This window comes from Fukomys damarensis, unplaced genomic scaffold (genome assembly GCF_012274545.1).
Source record: "Fukomys damarensis isolate Sample0158 unplaced genomic scaffold, DMR_v1.0_HiC HiC_scaffold_30, whole genome shotgun sequence".
NCBI classification, from domain to species: Eukaryota; Metazoa; Chordata; class Mammalia; order Rodentia; family Bathyergidae; genus Fukomys; species Fukomys damarensis.
This window is the reverse complement of record NW_022900942.1, coordinates 26,173,209-26,188,211: the sequence shown is the minus strand read 5'-3', so window position 1 is coordinate 26,188,211 and position 15,003 is coordinate 26,173,209. Positions and strand designations below refer to the sequence as shown.

General features: G+C 39.4%; 1 protein-coding gene across 3 annotated transcripts in view; it reads right to left on the bottom strand.

Moving 5' to 3' along the window:
* Nucleotides 1–15,003, bottom strand: part of Ccbe1 (collagen and calcium binding EGF domains 1) — a 257,178-nt gene that overhangs the window by 117,254 nt on the left and 124,921 nt on the right. Inside the window, exon 1 of one of the 3 annotated variants that reach the window (XM_033757364.1) lies at nucleotides 7,323–7,341. The exons of the other annotated variants lie outside the window; for them this stretch is intronic. The gene's annotated coding sequence lies outside the window, so the exon portion shown is untranslated. Of the gene's footprint in view, nucleotides 1–7,322; nucleotides 7,342–15,003 lie in introns of those variants that run through there. 3 annotated transcript variants of the gene reach the window in all.

Sequence of the window (15,003 nt, the reverse complement as noted above, 5' to 3'; positions counted from 1 at the left end):
TTTTTTTTTTTTTTTTTTTTTTTTTTTTTTTTGGGTACCAGGGATCAAACTCACTCGTACTTGTGAGGCAGGCGGCAGAACCATTCTACTGATTTTCTTAACACAACTTCTTCCACAAATAAACCCAATCTTTCTGTTACCAGGTTTAAAAAAATAATTCATGTTCTAAAACAGGTACCCTTCCATCTGTTTTTCGAAGTATCATTTATTTGGAACACATTCATTTGGAATATAGTTACATATTAACTGGGTTTGACACAACAGCAGTTATGCCATTACAATAGAGGCTATAGAGCCAAAAAAGCTTGAAATACTTAATATTTGGTCTTTACAAAATGAAATTGTTTTCTAACTTGTTCTTAAACAGCCCTAATAAAAATGTTAGGAGACACAGAGTGTTTGTTCAGCTGGTGCTTTATAATATAGTAGGGCTGCTAGGAAAAGAACTAAGTCTAGGTCTAATTATCTCTTCTCTAGAGGCAGAGCTGATTTGGAGTCCAGAGAATCCCAACTGAATCTTTATTTCATTTTGCGGGGGTACTGGGGCTTGAACTCAGGACCTTGTGCTTGCAAGACAGGCAGTGTATATTTCATTCTTTCTCACATGGGAACTTTGAGATTATCCCTCACTAATCAAACAAGAAAAATATCTGACCAATCTTCTAGGGATACTGTAACGACATTATGTGTATAGGTAACTTGCAAAATATTCAACATTTTCCCCCACTGATGTCTAGTAGGATGTCTATCAAACTTGAAGAATTTAGATGTACTTTTCTTGATATAATTTGCTTTTTCAGCTCTATTCTGTGTTCTTTAAATGTCAGGGGAAGGTCATGACAAATATTCTGATGATAGCAAAAAATAAGGACAAATAGAGCAGTTGATATTTATAACCGCATACCAGCGAGTTTTATGACAAAAATTCGTTAAGTAATTTAAGTGGAACTTTAAAATGAGACAAAGATATAGGTTGTTTAGGATCAAAATGAATTTATTAAGGGCAAGCACTTACAAATATCTACCTTCTCAAAGGAGATAATCACTCTCATTGCTATTTCAGTAAACACTTTTCTTTCCAGAAAAGAAAGATAACTGTTCAGAACTTAGTCCTTTCCACTGTAAACCAAATTGGGTGAGAACCAAATCAAATTTCCCTATAAGGTTAACATTGAACCTACCCAGTGAGTTTGATTTGGTTCTCCTCCATCTTGGTTTGTGATTAGAATCATGAAAAGAATTAAGTTTGTGAATCTTAGGCACTACTGTAATAGTTTTTGCTAAACCCTTGGTACGGATCCTCTTAGAGATAAGATTCAGTCCCCAGTATCCATACTGAAGGGTTACTGATAAGTGGAGCTGTCCAATGAGACTGGTGAGAGCAAGCAGCCCATGACACAGGAATAGTGGAGAAGAGTGAAAGGAAAAAAGGTCAAAACAGGAAGACATAGAACGATACATGGTGTTCAAATATGTGAAAGGATATGGACAGGACAGATTAAACTTCTTCCTGCTGCTCACCAAGGTCACAACTGGACATTCAAGATGTAGGAGATAGTTCTGCTTAATTAAAGAAAATTTTCCTACAATTAGAGCTGTTCTTAAACTGCACTACCTTGATGCAATCTGAGTACTTACTGCTGGAGATTTTCAGGAAGAAACTGAATACTGTTGTATGTGCTGATATGGAAAGCCTTGAAGAATTTAAGGGGTTTTTGGACAGTATGAGTTCTAACAACCTTTCCAGACACAAGGGTCTAGAATTTCTCTGAATGCATCATCCGTGAAAGAAAATTATTTCTGACACAAAGGCAGAATTATGTTTCTCAACGCAAACCTAATACCTCAGATGAGACATCAACTGAATATGGCAGATATTTAAAAATGATACGGATGGACATTTTTAAATAATACCTGTAAAGACTAAGAAATGATACTACTGTTTTAATTGGGCCAATGAGGAAGTTATTCTTAATGTTGTATTGCTTCATACTCATCTGAGAAATGGAATGTACTAAGAGAGGCCAGCACTGCTATGAAGAACTTACATAACACTGCTGGCAACTGGTAGCATTAAATGCGTCAGGCCAAGAATTCAAGAAAGCTCATGACTCAAGGTTGCCTGGGGATGCTAAGGCCTCACTTTTACACATCCTTCCCCTCCCCCAGCAGTAATCCTGGCTTACACTCCTACCCATGCCCAGGGTCCACAGTGGCAGCACCTCGTGAGCCTGAGCTTGAAGCTCTCCCTTGGCATGTCCCTCTTCTCATGGCCACATCGGTTCCCTCATTACTGGTGAACTCTCAAACCCCACAAGGGAGAAAGACTCATTCTTCCAAGATCCCACCAAAATCAGGCCACCCAGAAGTGGCCTCTTTCCTCTTTTTAAAAATTCTTTACAATTTTTAAAGGAACCAGCCAACAAACATAACTAGGATTCACCTCAGGATTTTGGCTTCTTTTCTCAGAAAGTCCCAGTTGTTCCAGTTGAATCCCAGTGGTTTCTTACTTCATTGGATACTAAAGTTATCTGGGAAGCGGGCGGAATCCAGGACCTTGTTCTTTTTTTTTTTTTTTTTTTTTTTTTTTTTTTTTTTTTTTGGTACTGGGGATCGAACTCAGGACCTTGCACTTGAGAGGCAGGTGGTGGCACCACTGAGCTAAATCCCAGGCCCCAGGACACTGTTCTTGATAGATGGGATTTAGAATTATACACACATTACCTCCAAAGGAGCCTGATGCAGATGAGCTGCACATGACACTGGGAGAAGCCCCACTGAAGAATTTGCGTCCGGCCTATGTAAACACTCATTAAACATTAGAGAAAATTTTTAAATGAAAAGCATAGTATTATTTTTCCTTTATCCCCACCCTGAAAAAGGACTTGCAGTAAGTTTTTCTATGGCCAATATTTCAGGATGTAAAAAGGAATGGTTTGATGATATACATACAATTTTCACAGCAGCTTATCTTAGGAAACTCTGATGGTGGATAAGATGAAGACTTAGTATTTGGTATCTTTTGCAAATTACAAGGATTATATCAATAAAACCAATATGTAAGAATCTGAAAACAGTGCCAGGGACACACACAGCCTTGGGAAGCTCACCATGTATTTATATGAACAACCACATTTTTCATGAAAAACGTCAAAGTGGAAACACAGATATTAAGGAAGCAGTTTTAGTTTGTTTTTTGCAGTCTGTTAAAATAGACTTAGAAAACAAATTATTGAGTGCTTTAGCTTTTGTTTTCATTGTATAATTCACAAAAATTAGAATGTATAAAACACCTAGCAGAACAAAGATAATCTACAAGATATACAAGCAACTTATTTCCAAGCATAAAATGAACTCTGTTATTTCAATAAGTTGTATCAGGAGAATTACAAGTTCAAGCCCAGCCCGGGCAACTTAGCAAGATGCTATCTCAAAACAAAAAATAAAAAAGGGCTAGAGATTAGCTGAGTGTGAAAGCCCCGAGTTCCATCTCCAGTACCACCAAAGAAAAAATAAAGTTGCATCTGCTATCTGTGACAGGTCTTCTTTCTCCTTTTTCATTTTTTTCCCTTTTATCTTCCAATTCTTTCCCATTGGTGTAGCTTAAAAAGAGTCACAGCACAAAATGAAAAATTAATGATGCCATTCTATTCCTTACTAAGGAGGAAAGAAGAGGGAAAGAGGAAGGAATATTGATGGCAGTAATTTGTTTGGATAGCAGAAGTAAATGCATAAAACAAATGCTAATTTTGATTTATCACACAAGTTAGTTTGGACATTAAAGGGCCTATTTTTCTCTTACAGCTTCAAGGAAGAAACGACGTTTGATTTGTTAGACTCATTTTCATGTTAGAGAATGCAATGAGCTGTTTATAATGAATTGATCATTTAACCAAACATAGGTATATTGATGAGTCATAATTTTCTAAAAAAATGTTTATGAAGCCTTTATAGTTTTAATATGAAATTTTAAAAGTTTAAAATTAAATCATTGGAAAATGCCTTTTACTATATAAATTAGTACTGGTGCACAGAGATTTGCTTTTCCAGAAAAGAGAATAAGCTGGAAGGAGGTAATAAGGGCACAGGGAGGAAAAGAGGCTCCAGGGGCAGCAGGTCCTCAGGCAATTGAAAGGCTTTCTCTCCTAGACAGCCTCGGGCTGTACCATACTTTCTATTTATATAACCTGATATGTGCACAAACACACACCATTTTAAAGGACCTTCCAGCTTTTCCTCCATCATGAAAACAAAGACATACTCATTGTAAAAGATATTAATTACAGCATTCAGAAATACATTTTATAAAGTGCAGCTCAGTGGTACACAGCTTGCCTAACACATAAAACCCTCGGTTCAACCTCCAGCACCACAGAACACACTTAAAGGAAGGCAAGGCACTCGGCTAACTCTGAACTCCAGGTAAAAAGTGAAGATGCACTCTCATCCCAATTATATTTTCCTCTGTATTGGTGTAGATCTACACAAAATGTTTGTTTTCCTGAAATTGTAGCATGCATATCATTATGCTAAATACCTGAGATATCATTCTAAGTCAGTACATATTTAACTTATCTTAGTGTGTCATATTCAATAAGATAGCTTTATCATATTTTATCCTCAATGACAGACTTTTATATTCTAGTGTACTATCGTTACAAATAATTATGTATAAATATCCTAACATAATACATTCAGAGACTGTACAGGAATATTTTTCTTTGCCAAAATAGAATTTTCTGGGTCATGCACATTTCATATTCTGATATGTTCTGCCAAACATCCCTTTAAAAGGGTTACATTTATTTACAGTTCCACCAAAATGTATGAGATTCTCTCATAAGACTGCCAATACTAGATGTTAAATAGATACTGAATGTTTATCAATTCCCAATGAAAATATTCTTTTACTTTTATTTGTATTATTTTGACCATTGTAACTTTGCATTTTTCGTGTTTTATTAGTCATTCATATTTCTTCAGCAAATTCCCTGCTCATATCTGTAGTAGAAAGTTTCCAGTGAATCATACCTCCAATTTGTTGTCATATTCTCGTCTCCCACACCAGTGATGGGTGCCCAAATTGCAACCCAAAACCCACTTCTTTATCACAAAGTGCCAATACTGCAATTAAACCTTCATACTGGGGTTTTAGTTTAGAAAAAACTCACACATTAATATCTTTTGTCTTAAAAGCAAGTAACATTTGTGCCACAGGCTCACCACCACTGTCCTACACTGACTCTGAGCTTGGCCATATGACTTGTTTTAGCCCGCAGGGAATGCACAATCATTACTGAAGCAGACAATTTATAAACATGTGGAGAGTGGGCTATTCCCTTTAGAAAGCTCAGGTGCAGCTTCTCTCAGCAAAGACTATATGGAGGAGGAGATGTCTGGTTGTTCCAGTGACTCCAGCTACAGCACCAGACATGGCAGTGAAAAAGCCATTTTGGTCATTAAGCCTCAGCAGACACAAAATGAAGAACCACCACCCAGCTGAGCCCAACTCCAGACTGCAGAATCATGAGAATAATATTTGAGCCACTTACATTTTAGGTAGTTTCTTCAATAGTAGTATATAACTGAACCAAAAGCCTTGAACCACTTTTGTATTGTTTTTTTCCCTCACTGATTTACAGAAATGCAACGTTTGAGGACTGCTAATCCTTTATTCCATTATACATTCTGTTAAGTATCTTCCAAATCTGTTCTTTGCATTTTAAACTTGCTAATCTTATGTGTACCAAAAGTCACACAATCAAATCTGTTAACTTCCCAGGTTTTACATGCATAATAAATTTTTGTTTTGTAGTTACAATCTAAATTAACAGAACTTTGAGCTATCCACAGCAATTTTGTCTTATTCAATCTCTAGAGCTTATTCTTTTCCTGTTCTTCAAAGAAAGACAATGTTTTAAAAGGCTTTGCTCTATACTGACATGCAAGGGGAGATTATGCTACTTTGAGTTATCTGGAACTCCATGTAGCCCAATTTACATTCATGGACATTCCTAAATATAATGTACAGATATGTGCATCTGTAAGACATATAAAGGGCTTTTAATGTATAGTGAAAGCATTTTATTAACTAAACCATGAATAACATCCATTCATTTTTTTCATTCAACAAGTGTTAACTGGGTACTTATCCTGGGTAGCCATAAAGCATTAATACAAAGTCTCTGGCCACAGAACTAATATATAATCACAAACAATCACAAAACAAGGTCAGAAATGCTGATAGTCAAAGGGAAGATGAGGCTGAAGATTAGGGAGGAGAAAAAGGATCATACTCCTGAAGCTGGTGGTCTGTGATCTGAGCCTGTAGGATAACAGTTTGGACATGAAGCTAGCACATATTCAATTTGTTTGGAAGGATCAGGAACACAGTCTTGGAGTGACGGTGTGTTTGTGACTGCGAACTGTGCATTTTGAATGTCAAAAGGAAGGGGGGACAAGCCAAAGGAGGCATCCCTCGCCAGGATAAAGAGTGTGGAGTTAATTAGAATGGTGTGACCTAACAAGATCTGTGTTATAAAGGTTAATCTGGGGGTAAAACTAAGAGAAGGAGGTAGGTGAAACTAACTGTAGTCAAATATTGTGAGACGTATGTGGAGTTTCCAGTGGGACCACAGGGCTCTGGCTAGAGGAAGGGGGTGAGAGAAGGAGGGAGAAGAATTTCCATGATAGAATCAAAGGAACTTAGTAATAGCTAATTACTTGTGACCTCTGAGATAGTGTATATGAAAGACACAGCAAATAGAAATCTCAGGAATTTCCATCTCTGATAAGAAATCACACATCTGGTACAGCTCCTAGCTTATATACTACCAATAGGAAATAAGGTGATGGTGATTCCTGAAGCTTAGCAACAGGAGTTATTTCATACTATTTTAATATCGTGACACTAAAATGTTAATTTTGTGGTGTTATCTACCCACTTTGACACGCTACCTAACAAAGCGATTCTTTTCTTTCCCTCAATTCCCTCAGGATTTGGGTGAGCAATGCCTACCAGCTGAAACCTTGGGAAGAGTATCCGTGTATGGCAATATCTCAAAACTTTAGCAATTTAATTAAAAATGACCAGTGGGGATTCAGGCAAACTACCATGCTTACTTCAAGAGGATGGGCACAGATCACCCTTGCAAGTTCCACATTGCAATAAACATCTTTGTCTTTAGAGGTCTCTAGTAAGTAGGATGGTATCAATGCTCCTTGTGAGTGTATACCCTTGGGAGATTTATTTCTCCAACACTGAGGCATTTTCTGATGGTAAACATTCTTTTCCTCATTTGGAGCCATGTTCTTTTACTCACCAGTCCCTGGTGACATGTCTAGGTCAAAGAGGTCAGTGAAGTCCACAGGAGAGTGTCAGTCACCTGTAAAGGGAGGTAATTTATAGGAGGACACATGACAGTACTTCCTCGTATGGAGCTCTGTTGGAGAACATTTGGTTAAACCAAGGAAGGACCAATAAATTTTTTTTATCAGCTCATGTTGAAGGAACAGAAGGAATTAACTTGTCAGTGCCCTTTCACCTCTAACAAAATCGGTAGTTGGTGTGATATGTGCTAACAACCAGCAGTTAATCATCTCTATTCACAGGTAAGACACAAAAGAGCAAAGACTGTGCACATAAAGTTGCCTGACCAGACTCTTGCTAGGTTTGTGTTTATCTATGCCCTTTCTTTCTCCTGTGTACTACTTGTCTTCCTTTCTATCTCTTCATCCTACCATACCTGGAAGGAGAAGGGATGGCTCTATTTAGACCTCAATTCTACATTTATTTCCAACATGGATGCCTATGATTACTAAAAGATTACAGATAATTTCCAGTCCAATTGGGCTGCTCCTTTTGCCAAGTGTGTATTCAAAGCTCTAAACAAAGCAAGGGCCTCGGAGTGTCAGACTCAATGCCAAGATAACAGAGAGACAATTTGGGGGCCTTTGACTAGAAGAAAATCTATGGCTCTGTTCCTGGTAACCAAGACCAATGTAATCCAACTTTAAAGCTTCCCTCCTGCCAAGCAAGTTAGGAATGGCATTCTGGAAGAAGAGGAATGGGTTGCAACCTCTGTGAGGGGAAACAGCCACAAAACACAACCCCAGCAGCTTCTGGGGTCTGTGGCAGATGGGCACTAACTACTGTGATCGTATTTGATGTTGCTCCATAGTTGTCATAATAGCTACTGGATTACAATCTAGCTAACAAGACCAGGCAACATATGACATATCATATGACAAATGAGAAGATTCAAAGAAGAGGGCTGGCTGCAGAGAGTAAAATCTGAGTGGTTAGATAGAGGCAAAAAATTGGAGTGAGTCCAGATGAAATGGTCTCATGAATGAAGGCATAGAATCAACAATGAAGAATGATGGTTGAGAAGATCAACTTGACCATAGCTAATTAATCATTTGTCAAACCAAGCTATGAATATATGAAGAAATCAATCTTCAATGTTTCAACTTGCTTGTATTTACCTGGAATGAGAAAACCACAAAAATAGAACAGGAAAGCTGAAAAGGATGAAAAAGTAGGCTTAAAAAAAATGCTATAGCTAGGCTTGCTGGTGTATACGTATAATCCCAGTACATGGTAGGTTTAGGTAGGACTGCTGCAAGTGCAAGGTCAGAGTGCTGGGCTGTAGAGTCAGTTCAAGGTCAGCCTGAACTACAAAGTGAGACCCTTTCGAAAGAAGGAAGAAAAAGAAAAGGAGGAAGGAAGGAAGGAATGATGGATGGACAGATGGAGAAAGAAAATCATGCTGCAGTGCAGGCAAGTAGTAACAAGAGTGACAGAAAAGATGGAATGCTCTAGAGGAAAACAAGATGAAACTCAGACAGGAAATGGTGATGGCGGCTGGCATAGCATATGTACAACAGAGCAGTCATTTCTGAAGTTAGAATTTACACAGGAGAGAATGGCAGAGCCTCTTGCAGAAATTAAAATTAGGAAAGTGAGCTATTGTGAAGGGTATAACATAAGGCCCATGGTTTTCAAAATGTCAATCTAGTGAGAAAACTGGCTAATGGAGAGGACGCCAATCCTATTATAGCATACACAGCCACAAAAGCACAGCAACTTACAGTACCACAAAAACAAAGGGTGACTGTTAAGCCTTGAGTTTAGCTGTCTGTCCCCACAAAGCCTCATGTGAGTGAGGTGGGGCAGATTCAGAGGTGGCTGAATCTATACTGTGTGATGTTGGGATTAAGTGCATGTGATTACTAAATCACTACATGTGAATGATTGGTTTGGCACCACCCTAATCCTAGTAGTCTGAATAAAATGGGGCAGAAAGATGCTGTTAAAGTCTCCGGTTGCTTTTGCTGCTGCCATGAACTGTTGCCCCTCTGCCAGCTTGGAGCCAGCCAGTTATGGACTGAAACCTCTACAAACTGTAAGCCAAATAAAACTTTTCCCCTTCAACTTTGCATATTGTGTATTTTGTCTCAGCAATGACAGAAAAGTAACTAACACAGTGACAAACATCACACAGCTCATTAAAAGTGTCAATGGAACATGAGTCACATACCTGCTAAAGCTTTCAACACATGAAAAATGCTTGCACTGGCTGAAGACAATTTTGGTCTTTGAGTGCTGACTATAATATCTTCACCACACTCTTCATGTAATGGCCTAACAGGAGAAAACCAATGCTGTGAGACCTGCAGAGATGTCTGTGGCTGTGAATGGCAACAAATACGTGAAGGCTTCCCAGAACCATGCCAACAAAAGTGGGATACTGGGGGCACTAGGGGGCTTGTCCTGCTGGAGCTACTACTGCTTTTGTAGCAGAAGAATTCTTAGGCTATTCTGCATCTGTAGGATGAACGACACCACCACAAACACTTGGCATCTCAGCCAGGATTTTGAAGAATTTTAACACATTGTGCTTTTATCCTTCCTTCAGTGAGTATGGAAGAACTGACACTAAGAATTGACATTAAGCGTTTTAATGAACTGAAAATGCTTTTGCAGCCACTACACCACCAGGTAATGCCAACTATCTGCTGGATCAAACATTCACAGTGCCAGAAGGAACTCAGCATTCACCCAAGACAGTGTTCTATTTTTTGAATGACACAGAGGTTTAAGATCATAATGCCCCTTAGTGGCCCACCTGGGCAAGAAGCCCCATCAACCCACAGTATTATTTTAGAAGCAAGGTGTCCTTGTTAAGTCAGCAAGAGGGGACATTCACACTGATAGGAGGATAACAAAATTACACAGGTATCTTCAGGTTGCTCTGGTTTCCATTATTCAAAAATAATGAATTGCATCTAAAGAAAGACTTTGGAGGAAGGATTGCTCTTTCAATCTATAAAGGAGGTATAGAGTAGGCACAGAATGCAGGACTTTGCTAACTTGCCAGGGTTCTTTTAGGTGTGACAAGGAACAATAATGTACGAAGGAAAGCCCACGAAACCACCTGGCAAACCTTTTGTAGGGGTGTCAACTGCTGTTCCAGTCACTGAAATCAAGGACTAACAAACCACTTGCAGAAAGCCCTTAAAAGAAGATAATGAAAGGAATACACTTTTTACTATAACCTCTTCATTTCACTTAGACACATGCCACTTAAAAATGATCCACACTTCAGATTGGTAATATTATACTCAAATATGGAAGTATCCTAGAAATGAACATGGTGAAACTAATCCATCATGTAGTATGCAGATTTTAGCTAAGCCATTCTTGTTTTTGTTATTCTTCAATTTCCAAAAGAGTTCCTGCTAAATAAATCAAATTCCTGCTTGAAGGAGCAAATACTAATGTCCATCCCCCCCCACACACACACACACCACTGAGGGACACAAGAGTTCCAAAAAGCAAGCTGAATTAAGAGGATGTAATATTTGATCCCAATGATTGAGACTGATTTTAAAAATAAACACCTGGTATTTCTGGGCCGAAGACGGTCACCTCTGTCAATCAGCCAATTAAGCCACAGGGAAAGGCAGACATCATACTCCAGTGAGCCCCTGCTTCCTTCTGTAACCCACAGAGTGCCTGTCATAAGTGAGATGCTGAGATAGGCTTCAAGATGATGGGCAAGGAATCCCCCCAGTCAAAGGCACTGCAGTGATCCAGTGCCTCAATAGGCAATTAGCTTGCCCCCAGCCAAACTTGTTGGCAATGTGCTTTAATCACCTACAGCTGGTCTCCTCATAAGGTGATGATAGTCTGAATCTGATTTCTCTCCCTGCACAAGGGTTGAAGAGAACACCAGCATGGCATAAACAGCCCACCCATTTTGCCAAGTCTGCTCCTCATTATCCTCTCCTTTGCACAGATAAGCAAGCAGAGACTCAGAGAAATGTACCCCAGAACAACCGACAAAGCTTGATATGTCAGACAGCTGTCTTCCTTGCCCATTTGCCTGCTGTCTGGCTTTCCTGAGTCCACAGAATGGAGCCTGGAAAGGGCCCTTCTATGAATCATTAAATGTCTTTCAGTCTGCTTCGGTTGGCTGTGATTATTCCAGTAGCACCTGGAAGCTGTGTAATCCCTCCTGTTCTCTGGTTGCCCAGACCAGCAATACAGCTTCAGGCTCTGGAGCACAGCATTTCTTCCTCCAATTCAGAGCAGAAAATTGTGACCTACAGACCAAGTCCAGCCTACTACTTGTTTTTATAAATAAAATATATTGGAACACAGCCACAATCACTTGTTTATATATTTCCTATGGCTGATGAGCTACAACAGAGTTGAATAGTTATTACAGAGACCATATGGCCTACAAAATCTAAAAAAATTACTGTCTCTGGCCTTTTCCAGTGTACTGGACTGTGTGTAATTGGTGGCTTAGCTTTTCAAGAAGGGTTTTATCCCTCACCCATGACTCCACAAGCTTCAGAACACCATCTTTTGCAGCAGACTGACTTCCTAATAAACCTTTTCCTCCCTCAAGTAGATTGAGTTAGAAAGCCTTTATATTTCCTTTCAGGAAAAGCCCATATTTCAGATGAGCCATGACCCATGTGATATAAGCAACTGAAGAACTTTCTAAACACAAACCTCAAAGCACAAGTGATACATTCTTTAAAAGTGTTTTGGGAAAGCAAATCAGAAGTTTTACTCTGAATTGCAGTAGTAGTTTTGACATGGACAGGCAAAGAGAAATGTGAAGTCAGAAAGACGAAGTTCAAATTATCAACCTTCAGCCAAGTTGCTTAACCTTTCAGATCCACAGTTCCTTTGTCTTTGATGCAGGAATACGTATTGGGGATTACTTTCTCATCCTTTTTGAGCTAGGGACAACTTGCCAGTTCTTGCTTGGTCTCATTCACGTGGCTGTAGCCATCTGGCAGCTGGCCTGGGGATGACAGGTGTAAGGCAGAGTCATGCACATTGTCAGGTCATCAGTGCTGGTTGTGAACTGAGCCTCCCCTCCATGAGCTTCTCATGACTCAGAAATCTAACCCTGGTTTCTTTATTCAAGGAAAGGACATTCTAAGAATGGAAGACAGGACCACAAAGCCTCTGTGGCTTGAGGTCTGGAGTTGTACAACATCACTTCTGTCACATTCTGTTTGCCAAAGAAAGCCACAAGAGGTGAGGAAATGGATACTACTTCTTGATGAAAAGCACTGCACAAGACTGTGGCTGTGTTCTTCCCAGGATGTTTGTCCATGTGTGCTTGTTATGATTCCAGAATAAAGTAACACATGCCGAATGTTTCAACAGAGGGTCAGTTCATGAACTATCTGGGGCATACAGCAAGAACTTGTCTACTCTTCATCCAGTTTCTGTCAAGATTACAAGTCTTACTGACATTCCTCCTACTAATGTACATCCTGATTCTGACTGTATCTGGAAGCCATCCAGCATCTCCTTAGGCTTTAGCTATCCCAGGCATCCACTTGTTCACTTAATAATTCAAAAGAAGCACACACCGAAGTTGGCAATAATTCCAACCTAGCTTTTCTATCAGGAAATCTGATTTACAAAGATCATTTTACCATGGGAAGTTGTCTAAATAAAAAAGAAAAATACCTGGTCAAACTCATTTATTACAATAAATAATGTTAAGTGACTGCCTAAGAAAAAATGTGTTGGGAGTGTTTTTACTTGCTTTCTAGTGAAAGTAACCATGTAATCAATCATCTTGAAAAAAAATCACTGTACATCTATGTCCTTGAAATAAAGGTTTAGACTTGTTTAATGGTGCAGCTTTTCCCTTCAACTATAAAGCTGACTTTCTGCTATCATAGTTATATCATATGACCATTCAAAATAAAATAGTAACACTGAGGAGATAAGGTGGAGATAGAACTGCGGTCTCCTCTAATCACATGCTAATGTCTTTCGCAGATCTCCTTCTCTGTGCATCAGGAGACAGCTTCAGTAGCCAAATTGGCAAGAGCTTATGAACAGCACTGACCATCCTCATCTTTGAAGCAGTTAAAGACAACAGCAGAGCCCTGGACACATTAAGAAACAAAATTCAAAGACAAACCATTTAATTCAGAGAAAAATGTCCTTTAGATAATCATAGTCATTAACTTGAGAAGGGGAGATGGTATACTACAGTTCAACTGATGCTACTCAATCTCAAATAAGCACATGCTTACAGAATAGCACAGATGTTAGAGACACAAAAGATCCCTGCATTTGATAGATGTGGAAACTGAGGCCCACAAAGATCATTCAACTCACACCCAGCTAGAGATTATTACATAGATAACTACTGCATGCACAATCAAGCATATGTAATTCAGAGGCAGTGACAGTTCCACCTTTGAAATCAACAGACAGGCTACCAGACCCTGTGTGGGTATGGAGTCATAGGTGCTGGGAGGTTGATGGTGCATTTGCAACAGTACCAAAAACTCTAGCCATTAAAACTTTTCCTATTCCTGTGAGACAAAATCTAAAGCAGCCACAGGACTATCCTATTGGGTAACACAATACTTTTGGGGTGGGTCAGCAGACATGCCTTGTAGGAATCCTCCTGCTCCTGTACCAAAAACTCTGCAAAGACAAGTGGTTTTGGAAGGCTATGGCTCTGTAATCAGCATCCTTAGCCAGATTCCTAGATAGTCCTTGAACATGGCAGTCCCCGTCACCACCACTGTGGTGACTGGAGATTAGGCACTAGCATGGACAATAAACATCTGAAAAAGAATTCTGGTTATGGCCAATGTTCAATGAAAAGATTACACCTTTATCTAAATCAAATGCTTGAACCCAGAGTAAAGGCATCAGGGTGTAGAGCTGGCTTATCATTTTCATGATTTTCTGCCTCTGATTCTATGTGTGTGCTCCATGTTAACCCACACTTCTACCTGATTAGCTTAAGATTTATCCAATACACACAGGCATTTCTCAATTTTACCTGTGATCTAGAGATCCTTTGGGCAACAAAAATAGCTTTGTTGTACTGAGGCAAGAGGCAGAGAGACAAGAGGTAGGGAGACAGGAGGACTTCTGATGAAAAGAACTCTAATGAAGAATAATGGGCAAAAATAGCCAACACTTAAGGATGTGCCAAGAGTCAACACTACTAGAGCTTCTTCTCTCCCTGTTATAGACTTTATACAAGAAGGTAATGTGAAGGTAATGTGAATCCCTGCCCAGCAGGGATTACTATCCTCTTCCAAACTGGACAGGACAGTTTTGTGGAGGTGACTGAAAGGGAAAAGGGGTTCCAGAGTAAAGTACGTGGCCATTCTCCCCTTGCCCAGTCACCTAGAAATGCACTTAGAATGTAGCTGGACTACGAGTCTCCCACAGAGTGCTCCACTATATGGAAGGAATAAATCAACCTCAAAGTACAGTGGAAAGGGGACCAGGACAGGAATTCAGAGCATCAAATATGTAGGCTTGGCCAGCAACCAGCATGAACCTGATTATTAAGCCTTGCAATTGGTTTTGGCATTTGGCAGTTGGGGGACATCACTGTTTAGATTCCTTTGACTTAGACATTTGTTTCATTCTCTCCAGGCTGTTTAACTAACAGGCATGTGTGTTCCTCATCTTGCAATAGCACT